Source organism: Lepidothrix coronata, unplaced genomic scaffold (genome assembly GCF_001604755.1).
Source record: "Lepidothrix coronata isolate B3197 unplaced genomic scaffold, Lepidothrix_coronata-1.0 Scaffold94, whole genome shotgun sequence".
Taxonomy (NCBI): Eukaryota; Metazoa; Chordata; class Aves; order Passeriformes; family Pipridae; genus Lepidothrix; species Lepidothrix coronata.
In genome coordinates, this window is record NW_016690274.1 from 95,037 (window position 1) to 108,884 (window position 13,848).

Below are 13,848 nucleotides of genomic sequence, written 5' to 3' on the forward strand. Positions count from 1 at the left end.
ATCATAAAGATTAAAGTTTCAAACAAGCCAGAACTGGTGCACAGCAATAAGCTGATACTTAATTATTTGTTCTTATTGCAAAATGTATATTTTAGATCCAAGAACAATTCGTGATCTGTATGGAAACATGCTTCTCAAAAGTAAAAACTAAAAAATGTAGTTTTCTCCAAAATAATTCTTTAAGCTTTTTTCCCCCTAAGAAATGTACTGTGTAGAGCAGATCAGCTAAAAGTGAAACTTTCTATTTGTTGAAGGAGTCAGCAATATTTATTCTGAATCAGTACAATAGCCCTCCTCTCATGGGAAGGATTCAGGGCCAAATGTCATGCCCATGATATGATGCTGAGTAGGAATTACAGGGCTGTGGCTCACATAACATACCCTTTCCACCAACCAAAATGAAACATGTCATTGAGGAAGGATAAATGGCAATCTTTGGCTGTCATGCACTAGGATCTTATTATAGACACAGAGATAATGAAACTAATGTATCCTGAGGCACTGTTACTTAAAAGAATATCAGAACAGGAGAATGTGCACTGAATTTCATTTCCTGAGACTTTTTTCTGATATGTTTGGGCCTAAGTTTCAGCAAACAATACAGAAACTTAGTCCTTCAGAAGTGAAGTGGTGTTTGGACAGCTGGCAACAGGATAAGGCTGCACAGGGTTTGCCCACCTATTTGTGAAGCTTTTTTTCTGCCAGGAAACGTATGCATATTTATATGACCCTTTTTATCATTCAATCAATCCTTCACTGAGGCAAACAAAGTAGAAGGTAGTCTGTGAGGAACTGAACCCCCACAATTTTTCTGCAAAATTATTATATCTGTTAAGCAAGTGGTAGAGAGGACGGGAACAACTGATCCAGAAACTAATAAGGTTAACTGATGCTATTTTTGAAGATGATCAGATGTGACAGAAATGAAGCTCTTCTTATAGCTTACCGAGAGTATATGTGTTTGGTTTTAGATACAATCTTGGATATGAGATATTGCCTCATGCCTCTTCCCTCCTGATAGACTAGTGTTTTCACTGTGCCAGTTAAGACACCTGCATTTATTTCAAGACTCCATGTGTAAGCAATCTGTAGGCTGCACTTTAATGTCTGAGTGGGTACACCATATCTCTCCAGCAGCTGACATAACCTATTGTTATGTTCAGGAAGCATGTTAATCCTCATAATTAGCACAATTCTGGGGTCCATACAGATGAAGAGATGTCATACACCTCTTAAGTTCATTCGTGATAAACTTCTTCTTCTGTCCACCTTTATTTCCTCTCACAATAGCTACTCTACATAACTTCCTCCTTATGCTTCAAATTCTATGGTGTCACTGACAGTTATAAAGGGAACAATCTGAAAGAAAAATTTTGATATGGAAAAGCTTTCTTAGCAGGGTTTTTATTTGATTGATCCAGGAAAGTAGCTTGAGACATTTAGGAGAATACCCACCTTCTTCTGTTCAAACTTTGACGCTTTTATGATCCCAAGAGTTTTAAAAAAAACTGTAGAAGGCCCCATGCTCACTGGTCTACATGACGTTTACTACCTGCATTAAGCTGCTACTCAGAAACATCAGTGAGGACTAACTGAGTTCTGTTATGCTGGGCACATTTCAAATATACAAAAGGTGACTCCTGTTTCCAGAGTTTAAGCTTTCAATCTGACTGGCTTACTAGGATGTTATAATAGTCCTGTCTCTGGCATGCTGATTTGTGGCCTTGATCAAATCACTTAGCCTTTAACTTGCTTAAAAAAATAAATCAGTCCTGCACTTGAATGCTTTATAATTCAATAGAACCACTCACACATGCAGAGGAGGTGTGTAGAACTGAAACCTTAGGCCATGCAAACAACATCCCCTTCCTGAGGAGCCTATTCTGCTTTATCTTCTGACTGAGCTCCTTGGGTAAGAGCTTCTTCCTCCATTTATATCAAAATGAGTCATCCTAAAAGTCCCTCCACCTCTGGACCCCAGTATTTAAGCTACCTGGTTTGTTTGAGTTGATTCAGATTTGGGAGAAAGCACAAGATGAGTTCAACTAGCACATCTGACTGGGTGACAAATTTGATTAGATGGCACGGATGTCAGCAAGGTTGGAGCAGAGTGAGCTGCAAACCTTTGAAATCATCCTACCTGTACCTAGAGAGATCTATTAAGGCATACTGCCTTAATCCTTCTATTTCTGGACTTTGAGCTACAGGCTTGGTGTTGAAAACTAGACGATACTGGTTCTTGTCACTGCAGACTGATACCCTTAAAAATTTGAGAGATGTGTAATTGAAACTGACTCTTCCTGACGAAAGGTCAAAACTGGGCTGTTGCCACTGTCACTATGTTGTTTTTAAAAAAGATTTCAAGAAAAGAGGATATTTGGGTAAAGGTGAGGAGTAGAGTTGTGGGTGCAGAAGGAAGGATTGTAAACATCAGGAGCAAATGCAATAAATATTTGGTTTCAGCAGTAAATGCTCACCTAGAAGGAGCAGCAGTGGAAATGACAATTGTGAACGACAATCTTATATTTGATGAGGAAGGAACATATACGATGGGAAGACAGGAGCCATAGAGCAGGAGCTGAGCTGTGAATAAGGTGAAACTGAGGAAAAGTACTGCTGGGAATCCTAGGTGGAAGAGTATTGTTGTAGTGTCAGAGCTCTGTAGAAGTCTCTGAGTGAGAATGCATAAATATTTAGAAATGGGAAAAGAAAAGATGGAATAGGAATGAGTACTTGGATGTTGAAGAGAGTAAGAATACTATAATAGTAAAAACAAATCTTGCTTCTCTAGAAAAGTCTTCTTGAGAACGTAACTGTCCACAAAGTTGATAGTTACTTATATACTTCATCTCTCTGTTTTTCAGTGTTGGCCATGTAAACCATTTTTCTTCACAACCTGGTGAAGATCTGACTTCTACAACAGTTCAACACGATTTGAAAGAGGCCTCTGAGGACAAAGGCTAAAAGCATCTCCTGTGAACTTTAGCACAATACGTACCTGTAGGCACCTCTCATTCTTCACAGGTATTTGTCTAATTGCATTTATTTATTAATCTGAAATGTAAAGTGTCCAAGAAGACACGGGCAATTCTCAACCTTCCCTGAAGGTTCACCCAAAATAGACCCTGAATATTTGTCATTTGTCAAGGATTCAATAATTGGCAGGAAAAGATGGCTTTGGGCACATATGTTTCTTCTCTTCCAATTGTTGTGATCTTGTTGAGCTTTGTACTGTCATGTCATCTTCTTCTGTACTTGCTAGGGTTCAACTTGTATCTTGTGATGGTGCTGCAGAAGGTATTCTTGTCACCTTGAGCACTTTCCACTCTTTCCTCATGCTGACTGCTGTTTCCAGGGAAGTCTGTGATGTGCCTTATTCAAAGTATAATTTGTAGAATGTTTGCTTAGAACAGAGGAAGGGAAAAATAACTTCTTCAAGGCAGAGAAGAAAGAAAATCTACTCTAAATTGAAAAAAAGTCACCCTCTCACTAAAACTTAATCCTCAATTCTACTAAATCCCCAATTAATACCAGTTCTGTTTAGGATGGAAGTGTTCAATGACAACATGAAGGAAGACATGTCAGGTCACAAACACAGAACATGAAATATTTCCACTTTTTGTAATTATCACCCAGCCTTACACAAAAACAGATGGAACCTCTTCAAAGCTTTGTGTGTGTGCCTGTGTGTGTGCATATGTATGTCTGTCTTACGAATGGCTAATTCAAATCAAGCTTGGGATTCTAGTCAAGACAACAGCTTCACTGACTGAGCCAGCTTGTTTCTGTACACTTATCACTACCAAAAAGAAGATAAACTGCAATCAAGTTTCATTCAACTCTAAAAAAAAAGAATAAACCCCACACTTTCCAATAACAGCCCACTATGCAGTACTTGCCTGTATGACAAACATATGGAGTAGCACATACTCTGGACTTGATTCTGGTTGAAAATTCACAACTAACTATAGCATCTGTAGCTCAACTAATGCAGCTAAAACCCCAATCAACCTTTCCCCTTTCCCCTTATCCTTGTTACAGGGCTACAGGGTCAAACTTTATTTATGTATAATAGGCAGAGAGATCCATGTGCTTATGCAGGTATACACAGCACGAGCTACTGTTGTAATCCAGATCCTCAGCAGCTGTAGTGGATTATCCAAAAGACAGTGGTGCCTACACCCATTCCTTCAGCTCAGCCATACTGAGTGTTTTAAGTATTGCAGAAAGATAATTCTGGTCTTTTTCAAGACCTTGCAGTGTTGTTCATTACTATGAAGTGTCAGGAATTCAAAGAGAGGAACATGTGAGAACAAAAGCAGGTGCCTACAGATTGCAGCAGTAGTGCTGCTAATTGGGACACTTGCAAAACAGGGTCATATGTGTCATTGGTTTTTACTGTCTGCCAGAAACACCCCTAGAAAAATATAAAATGCTAATCTGATTTTCCCCAGCTTACAACTGTCTTATAGTAGGCTGCCTCTCTTGTCCCTCAGAATGAATATTGTCCAGAAGTATTTACAGACAAAAACTGTCTTCCAGGACCCCTGACACTGGGACATGGCCATTAAGCAAAAATAAAACAAAGGAATCCCAGATGCAATAGAATGAACAGTTAAAAGGCAGGGAGGTAACATATGTGCTTCTCTGCCTTGCTCCAACTGGGTGACACACTAATAGGTTTCTTATTCTGCTTTCTTCTGCTAAGAGACTGGAAGACATATGTCAGTTTTCCACCTTAACTGTGCATTTTCTAGTTTGTTTGGATTTATGTCATAACCTTAATGGGATTTAAATGGAATTTTTATATGTGAATAATACTCTGCATTAATGCAAGAACTTTAGGTTGCCGTGCTACCAGCTTGATTTGCATAAAGGTTTTTAAATATGGAAGAAGAATAGCCAGGCTATTGTAGATGGCAAAATGAAAAACAAAAAGACACTGGCATAATAGTTAGAGGAAGAGACAACTCCCTCAAAACATTGGCTTGTGAAAGGGTTAATTCTCTGACTCTTAGGTACAACTGGGTGTGAGAGAAAAGCCTGGAGGTCATGCTAGTCATGAATATTTGCTGGAGGGTCAGGGCCGGATTAAATGGTGAACCAGAAAGGTCAATGTCATAGATTTATACTTTAACATAAAACATTTTCTCTTCTAGTGTACTGTCTGTGTTCTGTAAATGTAAATTATCTGTGTCAATGTGTAGCTCACATGACAGTTACACACATCGCACGCATTGGTACGCAGAAGTGTCTATTTCCTTTAAGTATATGCTATGTGGTAGATTTTGAGATATCATCTATAAATAATAAACCCAATATGGTGTCTTACATTGAAAAGTGTGCTATTATGCAGTTACATATTACATATATTTAATATACATTATGTTGTCTTCCTATTTCCAAGTTCTTACTTACCCTTGAGTGTATCAAGTAAGAGTAGGAGAATACTTACCCTTTTGGTATTATTATTATTTATTCAGAATGAGAATTTGGGGCACAAAGAGTCCTGAAGATTTGTCCTGACAATTTTTTTTATGGCAGTGCTGGGAGTAGCACTGCAGCTCTTCTTCCTCTTGGTTCTTTGCCTTAAACCTTTGCCTTATCATCCATTTGGTTTTCTGAGCCTCAGCTGTGTGTGAACAGTTCTGAGTTCCTGATGGTAGTGCAGTCAGTGAACTTTCCTGCTGGCGTGTTATTCATTCTTAGTGCACCATTATTATTTTTAAATGAATTATGTATATAACACACTTGGTGTACAGACTACTCTGCATGTGAATAATAAAGCACAGTCTTTGCTCAGAAGAGCCGACAGTCTAAGGGATTGATCCAGTAAACACTTATTCATGGGTGATTTGCTTAGCCTCCTATCATGAGTAATCTGTTGATCTGGCCCCAAACTAATTAGATAGCTTGACAAATAAGAACAATAGGACATGCTAGGTAGTGAAGGAGGGAAGTGATGAGACACAACAGTACATAAAGACTTAGGAAGAAAGAGGATAAACACAGGCTGGTTTGGATTTGATTCACTTCTCAGTGGCAGTGTCTGCTATAAAGGATGGAGCTTGCACCCTGGAATGAAGTGCATAAGGTTTCCTCCAAGCCTTACATTTTGCTGTGTGTTCAGCCTGTCCTCACAGCAGTTGATAGCCTTGTCTTGACCTAATTATTTTCCTTTATGGTCCATCTCTGCAGTCGGTTCCAGAGGAGCCTTCTCCATGGTCTTTTAAAAGTAGGTGAGACAATATAGACACACAGGTCTGAAGAGCTTGGAGTGGGCTGAGTTAAACCATGCTGTTTGCAACCAGTTGGCAATTGCAAGGATGGTCAGTGGCTCAATCAGAGGGACACTTACTTTTCATGTGAATGAGTTAGTTCCTTGCCTGTGGGGAGCACAACTGCAGCAAAGTATAGGTATGACTTTCACATGAAAAAAGCTTTATCAGGGATGATACTACTTTGGACTTGAGAAGACCTGGCTCTTTATCTCCTGCAGAAGTAGAATATGCAGTGCCAGGGTGCCAGGACACTGGTCTTTGCTGTCTCCTGGGATTCCTGCAGAGTGAGGAGTCAAACACCGATTCTGAGTTGTGAGATTTCACGTATTGGCGCACATGAGCTGAAAGCACTTTATATAGGTAGAATCCTGGATAAGCACTGTTTAAGTATGATTAGTTTCTGTTGAATAGTAATATTTAGTTTATACTTAAAGATCCTGTTTGTCCTCCCATAAGTGGTGCTTGGACTTGTAGAGGCCACCACTGATTTTGTTTGCATGGGCTCTGCATTTAAAGGCTGCAGTAAGGTATCAAGGCCTTGGCATCAAGAAAAAAATCACATGCATTTTTGTCTGGGAGATGACCCAGGGCAGATTATCAGTGGAGTTGAAGCTGTGATGGGTAGAATGGAAGTGCTGGCTTTGGAAGCCTTTGACTGATGTAGTTAGTAATATACTCCTTATAGACAGCCTTGAAGCAGTTTCTTGGTACCTGGCTTCTGTTCCCATTTTCCATGAGATCTAGGCTAAGGGATCTTAACAAGAAAAGTCCACTTATAAATATGGGCAAAATGATTGTCTCAAATGATTATCCAAGGTGCTTATTTCACCAGCTGGTATTGTTTGCAGCATGGAAAGGGTCACAGGTGGCTCAGAAATAAAAATATGGTATTTATGCAGCTGACCACTGTGCTGGAAAAAGGGTAGATGTATTTAGCTAAGTTTGTCCCAGATGGAAAACTTTTCTTTAACACTGAAGCAGATCAGTTCTATTCTTATTCTAACATACAAACTAGTGGAAAAATGAAGCAAAGTATGGGAAAATCTCAAAGCATTATGCAAAATAAAGTATTGATTGGGAAAATCCTAAACCAAAACTTGCTTGCCTTCTTAAATTTCTTCTTTGTCATGTCTTGTACTTGTAAGAAAATATTTCTTCCTGCTCTTACATCAAATAGAACTAAAACTTCCCACTATAGAAAATTATTTTGTTTTCTTTTATTTTTTTTTTTAACAGGAAATATATATCTCTCAAAATCTGCAGGGATAAAAGTTTAATTATGTCTTAGTTGCTTGCTGTGATTTTGAAATCAGTGCTTTGGTCTGAATAAGCACATGGTGAGTTATAAAATGACATGATGAATATTTCTATTTTTCATCTTAAAATCTAGTTTTTGTAAGGTAATTGACAGTAATGGAGTTGACCCGGGATTAACAGATGTACCCTGAAGTTAATATCAAGAAGGGGTTTTTTTTAAGAAATGAATGAAAGAAATTTTTTAAAAAAGGACCATATTGTGGGAGAAAATATACCTGCAGCAGTAAGGATTCATCCATTCATGTTTTGCATAACAATAGAGCTGCAGATAAAGATATGTGAATAAGCTAAAATCCACATAAGCACTTTTTATCCTGGTAGAATTTTATGAAGACTAGGTTGTTGGACTGTGTAGAAATAAACTAGAAAAAATGAACGGACACAGAAATAAAAGTTTAGACATAGCTCGTGTGAATAGATCAGTCCTAAGAACAGAAGTCACTTCATGACAAAAATGACAGATGAAACTGGAAGTCAACACTGAAATGCTGGTGACTTTCTGGACCACGTTAGAGAGAGGGACAGAATGCAGGGACAGCTCTGAGGAGAGACGGGAACATTGCTAATGAGTGATGGCTGGACAGATAAAATGAGGCCTGATGTGGGTGACTTGGGTAGAAATTGGCTGGGGAGTCTTGGTGGAGCTTACTTTTTGGCAGAGAACTGTTTGATGGCAGGGTCTATCTCTAGAAATGTTCTCATTTTGGCACCTCCCAGTTGGAGTTGGTGTGGTCCATTTAGACCACATGTGCATGTGTTTCTGCCATGCTATAACTTTGTATTGTTCCACAGTGCACCCAAATCCTGCAGAGTGCCTCCATTTCTAATACCAAATCTTCAGTTAATCAATTAATAAGCCTTTCTCTGAATGCGAATGTTTTAAAGGATGCTTCTGGGCTTGTGAATAGGCCACTTACATTGCCTCCCTTGCAGATTCTCTCCTCAGAGAGAGAGAGACAGAAATGAGCCTGTTCAGAAAGATTTCTTTATCCTGAGAGATGGTAATTCCATGTCACGAATCACACAAACTTCATCCCTCTGAGTTTCCAGCCCCCTTTCAGCCCAGAACATTACTAAAAATGTACTTTAAAGATGGAAATAATGACTCCGGAGTCTGAAAACAAAAGTCTCTAGGAATGAGACTAGGAACTACTGCCCAGAAAGGATGGGAATCAGCTGTACCACACTCTGCAAGTTTTGTCCCAGCTCCAGATAAAAACTGGAGAAATGCACGGGCTCCATATGCCCTGGCATAGCTGTTTGATTTGTCTCTGATTCTTCATCACAGTAACTGGTGTTTGGCACATCCCTTTTGCTTCATATGATATGAGTTGTCTCAGATAGACTGGGAAATACAAAGATCAAAGTCTGAGACTTTCTTCTGACCAGAAAGCTTTTAGAGTTTAGCTTCCTGCTGAGCAATTCTGATATATGAACAATCAATTGTGCTAACTCTCACTGCTTTAAGGGAAAATATCTAATCACTAATTCAAAACAGTTCCCTATCGGCTGAGATAGAGTATTGTAGAAACTGAGAGGGCATACAGGAGGGTGAGCAAGACTGTAGCACTCTAAAAAATATTTTGAAGAGAAGAGTTGTTTGCTGGTTGTCATATGTACTGTAATACTTTTCTTAGATCTCTGTAACTCTTCTGTAACACAAACAAATTCAAATCCATCTCTACTAGATGGAAACCAGTTTTCTTGTAGTGTCCTGTGTGTCTGATCTCTAGTTTATTTATATAAACAGATTTCTTGCATATTCTGTTTTGATCTCTAGGATTCACTGACAACCATTTAACTAATGAGTCTGTATGAGCCATGTAGCACAGCATTCATGGCGGGCTGATAAAGGTGGCAGTCAGCCTGACGAGTGCGTATCCATCCTACCACTCCATACAAAGTAATTGGTGACAAAGTGAATATCCTGAATGTCCTTTTGTTATGGCATTTTTATTTAAATACTGTTTTTAAATAGTGTTTTACAATAACAGATTTTTTTAAGGATTTGACAAAGATATGATAGCAATGAAATGAGTAGAAATAAGAAAGAATGTTGTGGGATCCTAGGGTCACTTGACTGCCAGAGCAGAAACATAGAGTTGGCTCATCCACCAGCGCAAAGCGACTTCTGCCAAGCAATGGTGACTTGTGCCAGATGGTGATTTCTTACTTCCTGGTAGCCCTTTGTTTTCAGTTCTGCATTTACATATTTGGCTTTTTTGTGTTTACTGAACACGGGAGGATGTGTAAACTGGGAAAAAAAGTAGAGAAGTCACTTGATAAGGGCCATGAGAGGGGGCATCACAGAGGGTCACAGAGCAGTTTTTGGCTCTGCTTACATTTTCTCACAGAATTTTCTCTTGCAGTTCTTTGCCTCCTTGCTGATTTCTCTAGTTGAGCAGTAGGTTTATAATGTCTATTTTAGGGCTGATTAAGTACTAGTAACAGGAATTTTTGTGTGCTTGTGGCGTTTGAATGAATTTTGGGATTTTGTTAAGAATTACTGAAATGGCCATAAAGAAGAAATATAAGAAATAATCTAGTCAGAACAGCTCATGGATATATAGATATATATATATATATATATAAAATATGATTTTTTTTCCTCATCAGTTTCTCTAGTTGCTGTTAGGAAGGTCTTAATGTGGAAAAAAAGTCCTTCCAGCTGACCAGTGGGTTATGGCCAGATTTCTTTCTCATTGAGTATTTCAGTGCCATACATAATTATGTTTATTGTTAGCTATTCCTGGTTGACTCCTCTTACTTCATCTCCTGTCTGTATGTGTTACTGGCATGTTATATGGTCTCCTTTCTAACACAGTGGTGAAGCTGCAGACATGTATTGGAGTTTCAAATAATTTTTATGAATTCAGTGATTATGTTATGGTTTTAGAAAGAGATATACTGAGAATGTCGAAATAGAAATGAAAAAATGTATTGGGAAAGTAAAGGCAAAACCAAAAGGAAAAGCAAAGACATTTTGACACTGAGGAATAGAGCTCTTGGAGTATATTTAATAGTTTGATTTGAACATGGATTGATTGAACAGAGGATTTTTTTTTACCTGATTACTCTGAATTGGTGCTGAAATAAGTGGGATAAACTGCTTTCCCTTGGGATGGTGAATATGGTGGTGTTTAAAGAACTTCTAATAAAGATGCAATTCAGGCCTCAGTGGGTGCATAGATAAAAAGTGAGGTTTGCTGAATGTAAAGCTGTTTGGCCCTTCTAACAAGGTCAGGTTAACTCAAATTTTTGTGCTTCTCAAAGGAACTTTGGGCCAAATGGTATACACTGACCTACACCATTTGGATATGGCTTGGATCTAATGATTCCTGTGGTTTATAACCATATTTAATTCCGGTAGTTGCATATTTCATTTTCTTTGTTTCTTTTTTTTTCTTCCCCCTAAATTTGTAATTCTTGCCTTTTTTTTTTTTTAATCTCATAATACCAAAAAAAATTTGAGTTGAAGAAAAGTTTTGTACAGCTTTAGTTAAAACCTCATAACACACAGAACTACCAAATTAAATCAAGACTGCTCTGGTCAGGACATTTTTTAGTGAACATAACCAATAGGAAAAACATGCTTTTGTAACTGAAGAAGCAATTTAAATACACAGTGAAAGAAGTCCTAGTTTATGTCTGAGTTCTGTTAACCCAGTATCAAAAGGATAGGTCTTATGTTGCTGATCAAAATTAATCAAGGAATATATCTTTTCTTCAAATTCCTAGAAGTCAATTGTGTGATTTCTTACAATCATGTCAGGTACTTTTACAGAAAGCTGAGCTCTTGTGACTGTTCCAGACCTGTTTGATGTTACTGGGCAACCTGCCAAAGTCTCCTTTTTGTATGCCAAGATGGTAATTATTGACACTTCATAGGGAAAGGGTTTCAAGGAACTCACATCAATATTTCTTCCACAGTCAGAAACTGGAAATGCCGCTATAGCAAAGAGATCTTTAAATCCTTGGGGATTATACTCCTGGACTGAAGGAATACTAGAGAGTACTAAGAAAGTTAACCTCAGGCAGACAAAACAGAACTAGTGTGCAGAAGCCTGAAGTGGAATTTAGGCAGAACTATTCGAAGAGAATAAATCTGGTGAGGAGGGGAAGTTGCTGTATGTGCAATATGTTGTTTTTTGGGATTGAAGGTGTATTATGAATCAAAACTAGTGCTCAGGAAGGCACTGAGAGGCTTGACTTTACATCTCGGGAGTAAGTCACAAAGGTCAGGGAAGTTGGCACCACACACTAGGAAGGTCAAAGCCATCACTTTCTATGTTTTCAAGGTTTTATACCACATTTGTGTGTGGCATTTGACTACTTGGGTTTTCCTAGCAGTCTCAGGAGTCAAATTAATTTTGTTTTGTAAGTGAGGCTTTTAGGGTGAAGGAGGGATGTCTTAGTGAGTGAGCAGATTTTAGACCAGAATGTGCAATTTCTGGTCATTCTGATCCCTTTCAGATGTGAATTTTAGCACTGGCATTAGCTGTTATGCTGGGCTCCTCTCCTGCTTGTGTGAAATGAGTGTGCTTCCCTAGTGAGACCGACAGCTTCACAGAGGGGTGCAGAAGTTTATGTAGATTGCCATTAAGAGTTCAAACTCGGCCAGCTCTGAAGCCACACTGGTTTTAAAGACAGGCGGAGAGAGTTGGGGTTGTTCAGTCTGGAGAAGAGAAGTCTCCAGGGATACCTCATAGCACCTTCCAGTACCTACAAGAAAGATAAAGAGGGACTTTTTGCAAGTGAATATAGTGATAGGACAAGGGGTGACAGCTTTAAACTGAAAGAGAGTAGGTTTAGATTAGATGTTAGGAAGAAATTTTCACAATGGAAGTGGTGAGGCACTGGAAGAGGTTGCCCAGAGAAGATGTGGATGCCCTATCCCTGGAAATGTTTAAGGCCAATTTGGATGGAGTTTTAAGCAACCTGGCCTAGTGGGAGGTATCCCTGCCCATGGTAGGGGAGTTGTAATTAGATGATCTTTAAGGTCCTTTCCAATCCAAATAATTCTTTACTTCTATGATTTCTCCCCTGCACTGTTATTTGAATGCTTTAGATACTTGCATATGGTTATCATATCCCGCCCCCGATCACTGCTTTGTCAAGCTCCGTATGCTTAAGTGGATGCTTAACTCTTTTTTATCATTCCCAGTGTGTGTCACTTGTAATGCTAGCAAGTAATTCCATAAAAATCAGAAGTTACGAAGTTTGAATTCCTACTGATATTTGCACGTGATTCTGCTGATTTTTATTTAAAATGGAACTCTTATTTCAGTCTCATCCTCAGTTAAAACTTCAAGAAGGTCTCTCTTAACTTGTCTGAAGAATACCAAGGACACTTAAGCAATTTTCAGATTTGTTTGAAGTTACTCAGTATGTTTAAAGGTTACTGAGGAAGGGAAACAGACTGACAGGAGGATGAAGAGATACAGTGAGTTGTGTAAGTCGTATTTCTTTAAAAAACTCTTAAAAAAAGTTAGAAAAAAATTTATATGGTAACTGTTACATAGTTACATTTATATGACAGATGTTACATTCTCTGTATCTGTGCAAAACATTTTCATTGCAGTGATAACTCAAGTAGCCAAACTGGAGCCCTACCATTTCAGGACATTTTAGGCCAACAAATAAGAAAGGCTTAATATAAATAACTAACAACTTCATGTTTTAAGACAAATTAAAACTGATGATGATTTAGCCCAGAAAGGGCATCTTTACCCATGGTGGCCCAGGAACTGATGGCTGTGCAGCTCAGATGGCTGTGCAGTGTGACTGGGAGGGTCAGTCAGGGACAGAGACCCTGTCAGCACCCCAAGCCAAGTCACCCCCTGCCTCTGCAGCTGTATGCCAGAAGCTCTGATCGTGTGCTGCCAACAGGAGTGTTTGTATTAGCACAGGATAGTCAAGTCTTCACTGTTTTACGAGCTGGAAGGTCACCTACACTTAAGCTTCAATCTACCATACCCTGCCCTCCATTAAGTTACCTGCCTGGAGCTTAAAGCACAGTTTAATCTGTGATAGAAACATACGAGAGTCTTCTCGGGGGCAACACTCAAGCTACACCTCAAACTAATTCTACCATTCCCATGAGACAGGAGGGGTTTCTTGAGGAAGATACTTGATGCTAAAAATGTGTCTGTCTGTGCAGCCCAGAATAGCTCTTTATGGTGCCACAGTAGGAGGCTGAAAAATTCATAGCGCTAGGTCAGGGATGTCTGTGATGGGAAGAGACTGGTTT

At 38.9% G+C, this 13,848-nt stretch overlaps 1 long non-coding RNA gene across 2 annotated transcripts in view; it reads left to right on the forward strand.

Moving 5' to 3' along the window:
• LOC108500754 overlaps positions 1-13,848 on the forward strand; it is a 125,971-nt gene that overhangs the window by 91,019 nt on the left and 21,104 nt on the right. For both annotated transcript variants that reach the window (XR_001875983.1, XR_001875982.1), the window contains exon 2: positions 2,865-3,024. This is a non-coding gene — a long non-coding RNA (uncharacterized LOC108500754). The remainder of the gene's footprint in view (positions 1-2,864; positions 3,025-13,848) is intronic.